The sequence below is a fragment of the Vombatus ursinus genome, unplaced genomic scaffold (assembly GCF_900497805.2).
Source record: "Vombatus ursinus unplaced genomic scaffold, bare-nosed wombat genome assembly UNPS02014778.1, whole genome shotgun sequence".
NCBI classification, from domain to species: Eukaryota; Metazoa; Chordata; class Mammalia; order Diprotodontia; family Vombatidae; genus Vombatus; species Vombatus ursinus.
Window position 1 is genome coordinate 49638977 of NW_020954556.1, and position 13336 is coordinate 49652312.

A 13336-nucleotide genomic window follows, 5' to 3' on the forward strand; every position below is an offset into this window, starting at 1 on the left:
CTCTCTCTCTCTCTCCCTCCCTCCCTCCCTCCCTCCCCCCCCTCTCCACCGCCACTGCCCAACAGCTGACCAGGGGTTGCACACTGCCTAAAAGAAGGAGCCCACGGCTCTCTGGTTTCCCATGTTGGGAATATTGGCCGCTGAGCTTGAGGGAACCAGCATGGATACCCTGGCCTAGCCTGGCCCCGCCCGCTTGTCCCCGGCTCAGCAGTGCACCTGGGAGGTTGGCGGCCAGTAGCGTGCAGAGTAACTGGAAGGCTGAGGCTCACCCCGACGCCCAGTGGTTCAGCTGTCTCCTGGGTCACCGCGGGGTGACCCAGCCAAGGAGAGGCCTTTGTGTTGCGCTCACTCCGCACTGCACACTTCCTGAGATTCGGCCCCAACCTCAACCCCTGTTTGTTTTTCCAGCCCTTCTCCCTCCGCTCCAGCAGGAAAACACCCCGGCGCGTTGCGTCAGTAGGCCCAGGGCTTGTCCCGGAGTTGGCCCCGACGGGACAGAGATGGGGTAAACCGGGTCGCGACATGGCAGGCTAATTTGGGTCGCAGGTTGGTTGTCAGAAAAGATTGGAATGTCTGGGGCAGGGGTAGTGGAATAAGCCTTCTGTCTTTCGCTAGTATCCAAAGGGAAACGGTGAGGCCCAGACTCGCAGCATACCTTGCAGAGACAGGCGGCCCACGAAAGTCGCATGGCCGTGGCTAGAACAGCCTGCATTAGCACTACTTGGAACAGAAGGTTACAGTCAGGGCTGGCGCTTCCTTTACTTCCTCTTGTCGCTGCCCCAAGCCTGCATTTCCTTGCTTCGAACTCTAACTCTCTTGGTCGGCACTCCAGGCCCCTGCACTACCAAAGCCCTCCGAGCCCTTCGACTTTCGGGGAGCGCTGGATTAGAACCCTCCCTTCCTTCCCACCCCTTCAGGTCTCCCCGAGGGAGGCCACAAGCAAATCACTGACCCTCGCTCTCCCCATTCCCCATCTGAAAAGGGACCTGAAGCACTGGAGGGAAGGAGAGGGTTCAGTGGGGCGTGCGATGGGGACGGAGGGAGACGCAGCCAGGGGGCGAGAAAAGCGGAGGCCCGGCCTCGATTGCACTGCGCGGACCCTCTATCTCAATGCGATGCTATCAATAGGGATAAACACGGCGACTCTCTTTTTGTGCGTGTTGCCCAACATCGCGTCATTACGAGCAGCTTTTCATGTCAACTGGATCGTTTAACCAGAGCAGAGACTATCCTACGAACCCTTTCAGCACCAGCGGTCCCCCCTTCCCCTTCCCCTCCCCCTTCTCTCGCCACTTCCCGCCCCCTCCTTTTCCCTCTACTTCCCACGTCTCAAGTCCTTGCTCTCTTCTTTTCCCCACTCTTGCTCCCAGGCTGGGCCTTGGGGAAGATAACCTAGAACAGCCCCGCAAAACCTCACAGATGATCATGAACTGCCCCCTCCCCCCCGCCATAGTTGCCGCCGCCTCTGGCCCACGGTGCGCTCATTCCTTCCTTCTTTCCCCTAAATGTCCATGGTCATGACAACCTTCACGGGGAAGGAATCCTATTTTAGAACTCAATGTTTCCCGGGCACATTTCGTAAAAGTGTTATCCGCGGGCTGGAGTCTGCGAGTCAAGATGCGTTTGTTATTTCGAGCCCCCCCCCTTTACATAATCCCTTATGCCTTTTATTCTAATCCTACACATTACAGTTAATCTGTAATGATACTGCTTCAGAGGAACCTGTTGCATGCGAGGCACGGCAATTTGTAACCTTGGTAACAGTTTTAAATAAAGATTATAACAATGATGTCAACTGTGTTTATTCCTAGTGCTGGAGGTGGGGTTGAAGGATTAAATCCCCTCGGCGAAAGACCAAGGTGAAGGGACTGGTATCAAGCGGGCGGAGCAGAGGGCAGCGAATGGGGGTCCAAAGGCGAAAACTTCAGGACCCCTTTGGGCGTCCGCCTGGGGACCTTCCAGGAGCCTTGAATGTGTTTTTTTTTTTTTCTTTTGTTTTTGAAAGAAAAAGCCTGGATTTCCATCGGGAGATTGGGCGAAGGTGAGGGGTGTGTGTGTGTGTGTGTGTGTGTGTGTGTGCGCGCGAGCGCGCGTGTGTTTAGGTTTGCAAAACTGCTGAAAACTTAGCGAACTTGAGCCGTAGATTTTTCCAAATTACTATTCATATGGTACCTGCACCCCGACAACGCTACAGCATCAAAGAGCTAGAGCCAGAATCGGAGCTGCAGCCCTAGTAGAGCCGGGCTAAATCCGGACCGATGCAAACACTCAAAGGTAAAAAGCCTTCTGTGTCCCAAGCAGCCTCAGCTCTCTCTGAGTTTTCTCCTTGTCTATTCAACCCAGCAGCAACGACAACTGCTCACACGCCGAAAGCAAAATTAAACATAATTGCTTTTGTTTATCTATTGCTTTTATGGCTTTAAAATATTTTTAGTTACATTGTATCAAATAGCATCCACTCTGATTATTACCTGCCATATCTGTTGATCCTCTCCTTGAATGTTCAGCACGGCAACATTAACAATTAAGGGGGGAAAGCCCATCTTATACATTGTATCTGTCAAGATAGGTTACAATTCCCATTAACAACAACAACAAAAAAGCCACGGCATTCTTCTTGCTGAAGATGCTATGAAGCATCTCTCTCACGAACACTTTATTAATAATCACAGTTGTCAAAAAGAAATAGATAGGCAAAGATTGCAGATGCAAAGGAAATATTAGATGCAAAATAAAATATACAGTGGGGGTTGAGGCAAAACTATTTTCCCCCTTTAAAATGAATTTTTATAGAGTGAAAAAACTGAGCTTTTAAGCTTACTTAAAAGATGGCTTTGTTGGTTTAATTATACTGTAGTTATTTTATAAATATGTTTCAAAGGAAGCTTGCCATATTGCATGCCAATGAGGTCTCTGAAGAAAAGCCTTCCAAACGCTAATGCATACCAAATACCAAATTTGAGTCATTAGCATTCCTATTTATTACAAACTAAAGGCACCTATTAACAGACAAGAATTTCTATTTAGCTACCATTACAATGTTTAGCCATTAAGAAAAAAGGGCAAAGTATATACGGATTTTCCCCCTTGGAACTATATGGTTCTTTTGACATGGAACCTTAAGTACAAAGCAAGGGAAATCTTTGGAATGGGAAGCAGTATTCTCCAGCTAAGGTGGGCAAGATGACCATAGGTACGGATTTTGAGCAATAGGGTTTAATGCCATCTATTTGGAGGAGAGCACAGAATCGGGGTCAAAGACTGGGCTCTGTTGGAGTCTGAGGGCTGCCTGGTAACCAGAGCCTTTCAAAAGAGCACTTTGTTTTTAATTTATGCCATAAGCAATGCAAATTGGGAATTATTTTTCATTCGAGGAGGGAGTGCAGCCACCTTAATACATGTTCTGTTTATTTATTAGCATTTCCTTAAATATATAGACACAGTGAATCTATCTCGTAAGACCTAACACCTCTACCAATTAAGACTGCAGCAACCTTAAATTCCAGTCATGCGGGGGAACAGTCCTGATACAGCTACAGCTACCCATATGCACAGATTTCTAGCATTCTGAAAACTTCCTTGGAGTTGAAACTTTATCAAACAGGCCTCACAGCATAACTAGTCACCTCACCTCACCGCTGTCCATTTAAGGAAAACTCATTTTAAGTTTCGTTTCATTTTAAAGGTCCTCATCTTTGAACTGTGCTTTTCCCTCCACTGACCAGGAACAAATCAACAAAGTGGAAAGAAGAGAAGTGAAGCATTTGAAAGAGAAAGGAAAGTGATCTTGGATTATAGTGGATGGGAGACTTGGGGAAAATACGCAGTGGGTGCCCCTGACAGCTATTTTGAAACATGCTCCCCAAATTATCAGAAGGAGAACAACCTAAAGAGCTGTACCTTGTCCTGCTCTTGGACCAGTTGGTTTACTTACACAATTAGCTGACTTGGGGGGACTATTTGCATGAAAAAGATGTGAAATGGTTCTGTTAGGCACGTATACATTTCTAAGAATATGGCTGAACAGAAGAGTGAAGAGAAGATTGTGGGTACAGAGGGGGAAATCTTGGTTGTACTTTTTTTTTTCAATAGTAATATCTCTTTTTTAAATGCAACCTTTAGTTTCAGTAATTACCTGCAAAATAAAAGTTTTCACTTGCAAGCATTGTTATTTGGCTGGGGTGTGTGTGTGTGTGTGTGTGTGTGTGTTGAATAATGAAGACCACAGTGCTCTGCTCTTCATCTACCCAGAAGCAGGGCTGGTTCCAACCCAGCAGGCAGCCCTTAGGAAGATGAGAGCTTCCTCCATTTTTCCCCCATTAGCCCTGTGTTAGGTGTTTACTCTCAACTCTCCCCCCCCCCTATATCTGAATGACTAGATGGCTTTAAATTTGTAACTGCATCAATGAGACAAGCATTTGCAATCAAAAGCCCTAGACTACATAGGCCCAGTCATTTAAATAATTCAACTTAGCCTGGCCTGTTGAACTCCCTGCAGCCCTCTCCACCTCTCCAGCTTGCAGTACTTATTTTTTCTTCAGTTAAGTCAGAATTTGCCCAAGTCATCTGTCTAGGTCTCCAAACCAAATTGTCAACTGTCCACTTTTACAGTATACTACGTAATCTTAGTTACACTCAAGACACCTAAAGGATTAATTTTTCCTACACACAATTTGGGAATGTATACAGTCTCAAAATAGAACAAGGTAAATCAGCTTATAGCATGCCTTCACCCCAGTCAGGTACAAACTAGGTGCTCTAAGCAAGTGAGAGTCCTCTACCCTTGCCTGATACTGAAACACGAGGGTGTACAGGCTTAAAGGTAAATTCTACATACTCCCCCAGCTTGGCATGCTTCCCAAAAAGAATATAGCATTTTTCCTATATCTCATCATGTCTTTCTCTCCTCTATAATATCTATTTCTCTGTTTCAAGGCCAAAGACTGTGGGAAAATCCTTATTATTTACTAAACTACTGAGGAGTATGTGAAGAAGTATTACAGTGACTATTTTTGCTTTGAAAATGTGCTTTTTCTGTTGAGGTACAGTATATATTGTTTAGTCTTCCAAGGCGCTCTAAGTCATGCATTCAAAATTGAGAATAACTCTTACTAGGAAACACTTTGCATTTTTATATACCCTCTTCTTATTATATAAAACATCAACACATTTCTTTAATAATAAAGGGCTTTAAGATTTACAGAGGGCTTTCTTCACAACAGCTCTGTGAAGAAGAGAGAAGCTGTATCCTCATTTCATAGATGGAGAAATTGAGGCACCAACAAGTAAAACAATTGTCCTGGGTCCCTTGGTTAGAAAGTGTAGGAGTGGGGACTCAAACTCAGGTCTTTTGCCTCTAAGAGAAGCATGATTTACACTACAACATATTGTCCCTCTCTGTAGTGTTTTTCAAACAACACCTCAGAGGGGGGAAAAACACAGGATAAGGAAGGCAGTGAGGTACAGTGGGAAGAGCACAGGCTCTGGAATCAGAGAAATTAGATTCAAATTCTGCCTTTTATTATTACCTGTGTGACCTTGAGCAAGTCACTTAGTGCCCCCTGAGCACTGTGTGCTCCCCTAAAAGTGTGAAGGGAAAATAAACATTGAAATAGCACCTACTACGTGCCAGGCTAGACATTTTTGCAAATATGATCTCATTTGATCCTCACAACAATACTGTGAGGCAGTCCTCATAAAATAAGTAAAATGGATTTATTCTCAATGGCCTCAAAGATCCCTTCCCATTCTCAACCCGTGCTTGTTACACTTATACTCAGCATAGATAGATGACTAAAATGGCTGCTTTTAATCAATAGGTTTGAGTCTCTATCACTCATTGACTGATAGATGTGTTTCTTGAACTTGTCTGTGCTTCACTTTCCCCACTTGTGAAATGGAGAGAATATTGTTTGCTCTTTCCTAGGTCACAAATGTACAAAGCAGCCCCAGGGTTAGAACATCAGCTCTTTCTTTTGCTTTGCACTTTCTGCTCATAAGCACAACATAGATGTATTTGGTAACTCCTACAATTTTTGTTTGGAATGGGTATACATTGGTGTGAACATTCACATATGCATTTGTTTGCTGATCAACCAAATGAATAAATACCGTTATCAAGAGAGAAAATCCACATTCAAGGGTGGTTTTGTTTTTGTTTTTTGTTTTTTTTTTTTTAATGTTCTTGGGTTTTAGCAGTTCTTTGAGACCAGGACATAATTACTACTGTGGGAGATATCTTCCATGAATGCCTCTAAGCTCTATGGTCCAAGGAGACTTCTTTAGGCATGTCAAATGGTAACAAGGCAGTGATGGACATTCTAAAGGGATCAGAGCATTTTTGGTATTCTGGTATTTTCTGTTATTCTGGTACAACTCCTCCCTTCCTCTCCCACATCTACTTGCACCTCCCAGAGAGTGGGGGTGGGAGGGATGTAATCTTATTTTTCTCTTCAAATACTCACTGCTACTTCCTAAACTAAGTAGTAAAGTCAATACTATGGGGCAATGTGGTTCAATTTAAATTATAAACAAATGTCTTTTGATTTCCTAAGACCAGGGCAAAGGATCTTACTCAGGAAGCACCTTATTCAAGAAAATAAAATACTTATTATGCAAGTCTTGTAAATAAACTTTGTTGAAAAGGAGCATGTCCTATGCCTCCCACCTCTTCCCCTCCACTGAATCTCCCTTTTCCCTTCAAGTTCATCTAAGGGAGATTTACTTTCCCAAGAGTCCATATTTCTTTGGTTGTAAAACATGTTCTGTTCAGATTCATGAAGGATAAAAACATGGTGGAAGAGTGAGAGAAGAAGAAAATTTGTCCATTAGCACATTCAGTGACACAGAATCTAGGATGTATACTCAGCAAAAGGTTCCTTGTATGGCCCTATGGATGGTGTACTGGAACTGAAGTGATCTTAATTTGTGTGGGCATTGTGGTGTGTGTGTGTGTGTGTGTGTGTGTGTGTGTGTGTGTGTGTGTGAGAGAGAGAGAGAGAGAGGAGCAGACAGGGACAGACAGACAGACAATGAGAGACAGATAGATATGACAGAGACAGAAAAAGGCAGAGAGACAGAGCACAGTCCTTTTTAAATCTCTGAAAAGAAGGTGAATAAGTACTGAGTAATTGTGTGTGTTGGGGAGGCAGGTGGGGCATGGAGGTTAGAAAATCAGGATTTTATTTTTAATTAGTCTCACCTTTCCTTGGAGAATTTTTCTGAGAATATCATCTTCACTTTTCCACCATGAAGCACAGGTACTGGTGAAGCTAGAGAAGAATAAGAAAATGGATCAGAACAAGATGAATTCCAAAGAATCCCTGACACCAGCTCTCAAGATCCTTCCATTTGTATTTAAATAACAAACATGATAGAAACAAGGTATTTCATAAACTGAATTTTCAAATTCTCCAGACATTATGATTTTGAGGGGGAAAAAAGCTCCATTGGGAGATGGGAGATTAAAGTTCTAGTCTTGATTCTGGAACTACCTGGCTATGTGGCCTTCGAAAAGTCACTTTACTTCAGTAGGAGTCAGTTTTTTTTTAATTCATAAAATAAAGGGGTTGCTCTGATCATCTCTAATCACTCTTCCAGCCACAATAGACAATCATCTATGCACCTGAATACCAAGTCTTTATGGGGAAATCGGAGACTTGGCTCAAGGGGGTGGTTACTTTGTTTTTTGTTTTTTGCTTTTATTGTTGTTTTTGTTTTTGTTTTTTAAACAGTTGGGTTTGAATGCAGCCTTCTGCCTATAATACCCACCAACCATTGCCGGATTCCAGCCTAAACTGGTGATGTTCAGGAGGGACAGCCAAGGACAGAGAGTAGAAAGACAACGTGATCAGTTAAGTAAGCAGAGGAAACATGAAGCATCCCTCTCAGATGAGAGTTATTGTCCTGGCATAAAAATGAAAGGTGCCCACCTGAGCCAAAAGGGCTATTAAACCTTGCCAGGCGCCGCCACCACCACCACCACCACCACTGCTGCCGCCATGACGTCTGTGCACCACCCCCCGGTCCTTTGTAGCAATCTGGAGTACGTGTCAGCATGGTTGAAAGAAGCTTCCTCTATCAAGTTTAACAACTTTCTGGTGTAACTTCTGAGAGCGCTGATTGCTTATTCATGTGGAAGCGAATACGCCCAGTTCATTTTGCCTGTTTTTGCTACTCTTTGTTGGGTTGTGAGGCTGTTATGGTAGCTGTAAATGACTTCTCCAGTGACATTTGCTGACATTCAGTGAAGTACATTTATCAGTATTCATCATTTCACCTCTATACATGAAATCCATTTTTTTTTGTTCTTCATAGCAAGCTCTTCTCCGACATTCATGCCCTGAAAATGGTAAATGGCAAGGTGGCATATTTCCCGAGCTGCACTCAAATGTCACTGTGAAAAATCCTTAATGGACTAAGTGTAGCTTTTCAGGTTGTAACTTGTCAGGTCCTGAGAAATTCTAGAGTTTCTCCTTAATCCACAAGTCTTTGGAACCACACATCTGCAAGGAGAGACTAATTATAAGCTATACCAGTCAGACCTGGACAAGCAGAAACCAAGGAGAAAATATTCGATCACAGCTAATCCTTTTCTGCATTCTCTTTTCCTATTTTGTTACTTTATTTCCTACACTGTGAAAATGTGGGTTATGTGCAGTGTGTTTTAATTAAGGGTTGAAGAGGCCCATAGTTTACATGATTCTTGATCACAGTCCTCACATCCATCTTTTTCCTCCAGCAAGTTTGAAGTGTACACTCTCTTCTCAATCTACTGTCTTGCCTTTTTCCTTTCTGACTCAGACTGACCTGATGTGATATCTGTAGGAAGATAACCCGTCCTGGAATCTATACACAGTGTCAAATATTAATAGTAATTTTAAGAGCTGACATTTTCAGAGCACTTTGTGGTTTGCAAAGTGTTCTATATGTTCTCATTTGAAACTCATAGCAACCTTATGAGGTGGATGCTATCATTACCCCAATTTTACAGCTGTTTAGATACTCCCTTGACTCTCAGGATTCCCTGGCCCCAATGCCTGGATTTTTTCTCGTTCCTCATTTCTACCTTTGATAATCTCTGACTTCTTCAAAACTCAGTTCAAATGCCATCTCCTGCAGAAGGTTTTGCCTGGTCCCCATATGTACTTACATATGTTCATGTTGTCTCTTCCATTATATTATAAGCTTCCTAAGGAGAGGGACTGTTTTTGTTTTTCTCTTTGGGTCCTCATTGTTTAGCACAATTCCTGGGACATAATACCTATGTAATAAATGCTTTTTGATTGATTGATACACTTAGAGGTGGGAGGGACTTCAGAGGCCATGTAGCCCAACTACCTTATTTTATGGATTAGGAAACTGAGGCCCAGAGAGGTTAAGTGAATTGTCCATGGTCGCACAGGTACTGAGCACCAGGGTCAGGATTTGAACTCAAATCCTCTGCCTCCAGGATCAGTGCTGTTTCTCTGCATAATGTGGGTTTAAACACTAATCTACTGGCTTTTCTTATGACCAGATGACTTTCCCAGAAACCATGTTGATATTCATCCTTTGAGTTGAGTTGAGAGTCTCCCATCCCCATCTAAAATGCCTGTCATGTACCACACAACTCCTCCTCCACTAACTGGGAGCTAAATGTCTTCAGTTTCATTTGAATCTCATAGCCTGTCCACTAGGGGGAACCAGAGGGGGAGGGAATACTTCAGCACACCAGGCAAAAGAGCTTTGCAATTCACCACTGGCCATGGTTACCAGAAGGCTGTTCACATTCATCAGTGTAGCCTTGTCTTGGATGTCCAGGGGCTGGTGATTTAGGTCTCATCCCTTGTTCTCCTTTGCTGTCTTCTCTTTCCCCACTTTGGGTCATGACCACTCTCTACCCAAGAATGGAAAAGGATGGAGAAAAAAGAGGGAAACTCAAATTGCTCTATTTCATGGTGTCAGTGGTTCTAGAGGAAGACTTAGTGGGCAGAGAAGTTTGGAACTTTCACCTAAAAAAGAACAGATTCTAATTATCTATGGCTACCACCTTGCTCCAGGCTTTTGCCACCACGAGTCTGGTCTGGTGCATTGATTTCCTCATGGTTTCCTTGCTCTTCATACCTCAATATTTGAAACGTATCTCCTACTTCTCTCATGGAACAGTTCCTTCTTGCCACACTTGGGAAGCTTGTATTCCCACTTCACCATGCAGATGGTTATCTCCTTGTTTTTCTTTCTCCTTGAATGCCTGCTTCGGGGAAATTTTGTAGCTCTTATTGAAAGAGCTAGATAACATAAATTCAAATTCCAACTTTGCTACTTCCTACAAGTTTGACCTTGGCCAAATCAGTCAGTTAGTCAACAAACTTTTTTTTTAATACTAACTTCGTCAGGTGCTATGCTAAGTACTGGAGATAAAGAAAGGCAAAAAACAGTCCCTGTCCTCAAGGGATATGCATTCTAATGGAGGAAGATAGCATATAAATAACTGGGCACATACAAAACATATACTTTGTAGATGGAAAGTAATCTGAAAGGGGAGGCATCAACAGCTGGGGGCAGGGGGAGTTCTAGGAAAGATCTCTTTAATAAAGTGGACTTTAAGCTATCTTGAAGGAAGTCAGGAAAACAGCAGAGGTGAAGGGGTAGAACATTTCTAGACATTGGGCACAGCTGGTACAAAAGTGTAGAGATGAGAGATGGAATGTCTTATTCAAGGAGCTGAAATTATTCAGATGAATCAAACAGTGAATCAAGGGAGGTAAAAATTAAGAAGGCTGAAAAGGTAGGAAGGGGTCAAGTCATGAAGAGCTTTAAATGCCAAAGAAAGGAGCTTTTATTTGATCTTGGGGATAATAGGGAACAGTTGGGTGCACTAAGCAAAGTGGTGACATGGTCAGAACTTTAGAAAAATCATCTGGATGTCTTAGTGGAAGGTAAATCTGAGGAGAGGCTCTAGGCCAGGAGATCATTTAGAAGGCTTTCTTGCAGTAGTCCAAGTGAGAGGATCTGAAGGCCTGGACTAGTACTGTTGCTATTTGAGAGGAGAATTGATGTATAGGAGTCTGGGGTGTGGAAATGATGAGACTTGACAACAATTTGATTTTGTGGGGTGAGTGAGAATGAAGTCTAGGAGGACACAAAGATTGTGGGCCTGAATGACTAGGTAGAGAACCTGCAGCCTTGAGGCCACATGTGGCCTTCCAGGTCCTTGAGTGTGGCCTTTTGACTGAGTCCAAGGTTTACAGAACAAATCCTTTTATTAAGGGGATTTGTTCTGTGAAGCTTGGATTCAGTCAAAGGGCCCCTCTTGAGGACCCATAGGGCCACATGTGGCCTTGAGGCCACAGGTTCCCAACCCTTCAACTACATCCTAGGAGGATGGTGGTGCTCTTTATAACAAGGAAGTTTAGAAGGAAGGAGAGTTGGGGGGAAAGTCACTTCTCTCTGGGATTCAGTTTCCTCATCTATAAAATGAAAGAGTAGTAAAGAAAACCCTTCCAGCTATAAATCCTATGATCTTATGATAGTGTCCCTTTACAAGAGAATGAAGGGAAGTCCTGTTTCCTGGACTCTCTGAATTTGACTGATCCTTCGAGGATGAGCTTTGAGTTGAAATGCTGATGGTCAGTTACTGAAGTGACATAGTCTTCTCTCCCTTTTCCTGGTAGCAGCAAGTTTGTTTTGCCCACTACCTAGAAGGGAGTTTAACTGAGGCTCCTGCCATTACCCTTTCCTAGCAGCTGAAGGACAGTTCTAAGGGAGATTTAGGAAAGGTTGGTACAAAGGAAAGGGTGCTAGATTTTAAGTCAGCAGATCAGTATTTGAATTCCACCTCTGAAACATACTAGTTGTGTTGCCTTAGGCAAGAAATTTAAACTGTCTAGGCCTCAGTTTTTTCAACTGTAAAAAGAGGAGATAAGACCAGATGACCTCAAAGGTTCTTCCAGCTCTAAATCTATATTAGAAGCATATATAATATATATACACATATATACACACATACATATATTATACATGTGTATAAATATTCATGTATATATATATATTTTTTATATGTGTATGTATATAAAAATTGGAGGTAAGGCTTCCCAAACAGGGGAAAGAAATTGTAGTTTGTGCACCCAGGAAGCAATGTCAGTATGGCATATATTTGGCTAAATGTTTCTAAAGTTCAGATATAAAATGCATGTCCTATGAACTTATTTCTCTCTATATTTTTGTTTTATTTTCTTAGCAAAAATTTCTTTTCAATAATTCCAGCTTAGTACCCACTGGCCAGGCACAAATAGGCTGAGGCCTCAGGGGCTGATGACTGTTTTCAGTTCCTGTCCTGTACCTACCCTCCTGGCTTGCTCTGGGTTCATTGCTGTAGAATGTCTGTCTGAGCAATAGGGGAACTAGTGTTGCAGTGCTCCGATTCCATCCTCCCCTCTGATTCCTGAGGAACAGTCTTATTTTTGGCTCTACTATACTCTACTATAAGTGGCCCTACAAACAAGGGGGAGGAAAGAGAGGAATTTTTAAAAAAGGGGGGTACCCAGAGTATAAACATGAATCAGGTACAGGACAGGCAGTTCTTATCTCATACAGAAAGGGAACACTAAGCAATTTGAAATCATAGTATCATTACAATCTGTTGAGAGGTTAATATGCAAGCCTGGTTGGGATATTTGAAATTGGGCTGCCCATTAGCTATTTTATCTTTCACCTCCATTTAGTACAGCCTGATCAATGTCAAGTGGGCCCTTTTCTTTCTGGTGATTTCTTTCTCCGTGAGTAACTCTATCCCTCTTGACCAAGCTGCTGGTGTTTCTGACATTATCACTCTATTGCTACTGTCAACAAAATTGCTTGGGTAGCTAGTTGGGTAGCTGATACCTTGCTACTCAGGTGCCTGGGAAAAGGAAAGATACCAACCAACTGCCCTTCCAGATCTCACAAAGGAAGACAAGCTAGAGGTGGCCTCATTCCAGACACAGACCAGCTTAGGAGGCCATATGCTCATAGGCTAGCCTGGTAGGTTTAAGGACACACCCTCAAGTGGCCTTCCAGAGCTCAGAGATCCTTGAGGGTAGGAGATTTCTCTTTTAGTATATCTATGGAGTTCCTTCTTAGTCTAATTAAAAATGTCTTCATGGCAGATAGGAAGCAGTAAGAGGATCTTTACTTTCTCTGAAGTGGAAAGAAGAATATCCATTGTACACCTCCAAAATGGTACCACACCAGTCTTATCTCTATTGAACTAAGGAGGTATTTTCATGGCACTGCCAGTCTGTGTATGTATCTCTGTACATGCTGAGGGGAGGAACTATACCTCTAGTAGTCCAATGTCAGAGTGATAGTTCAAGCA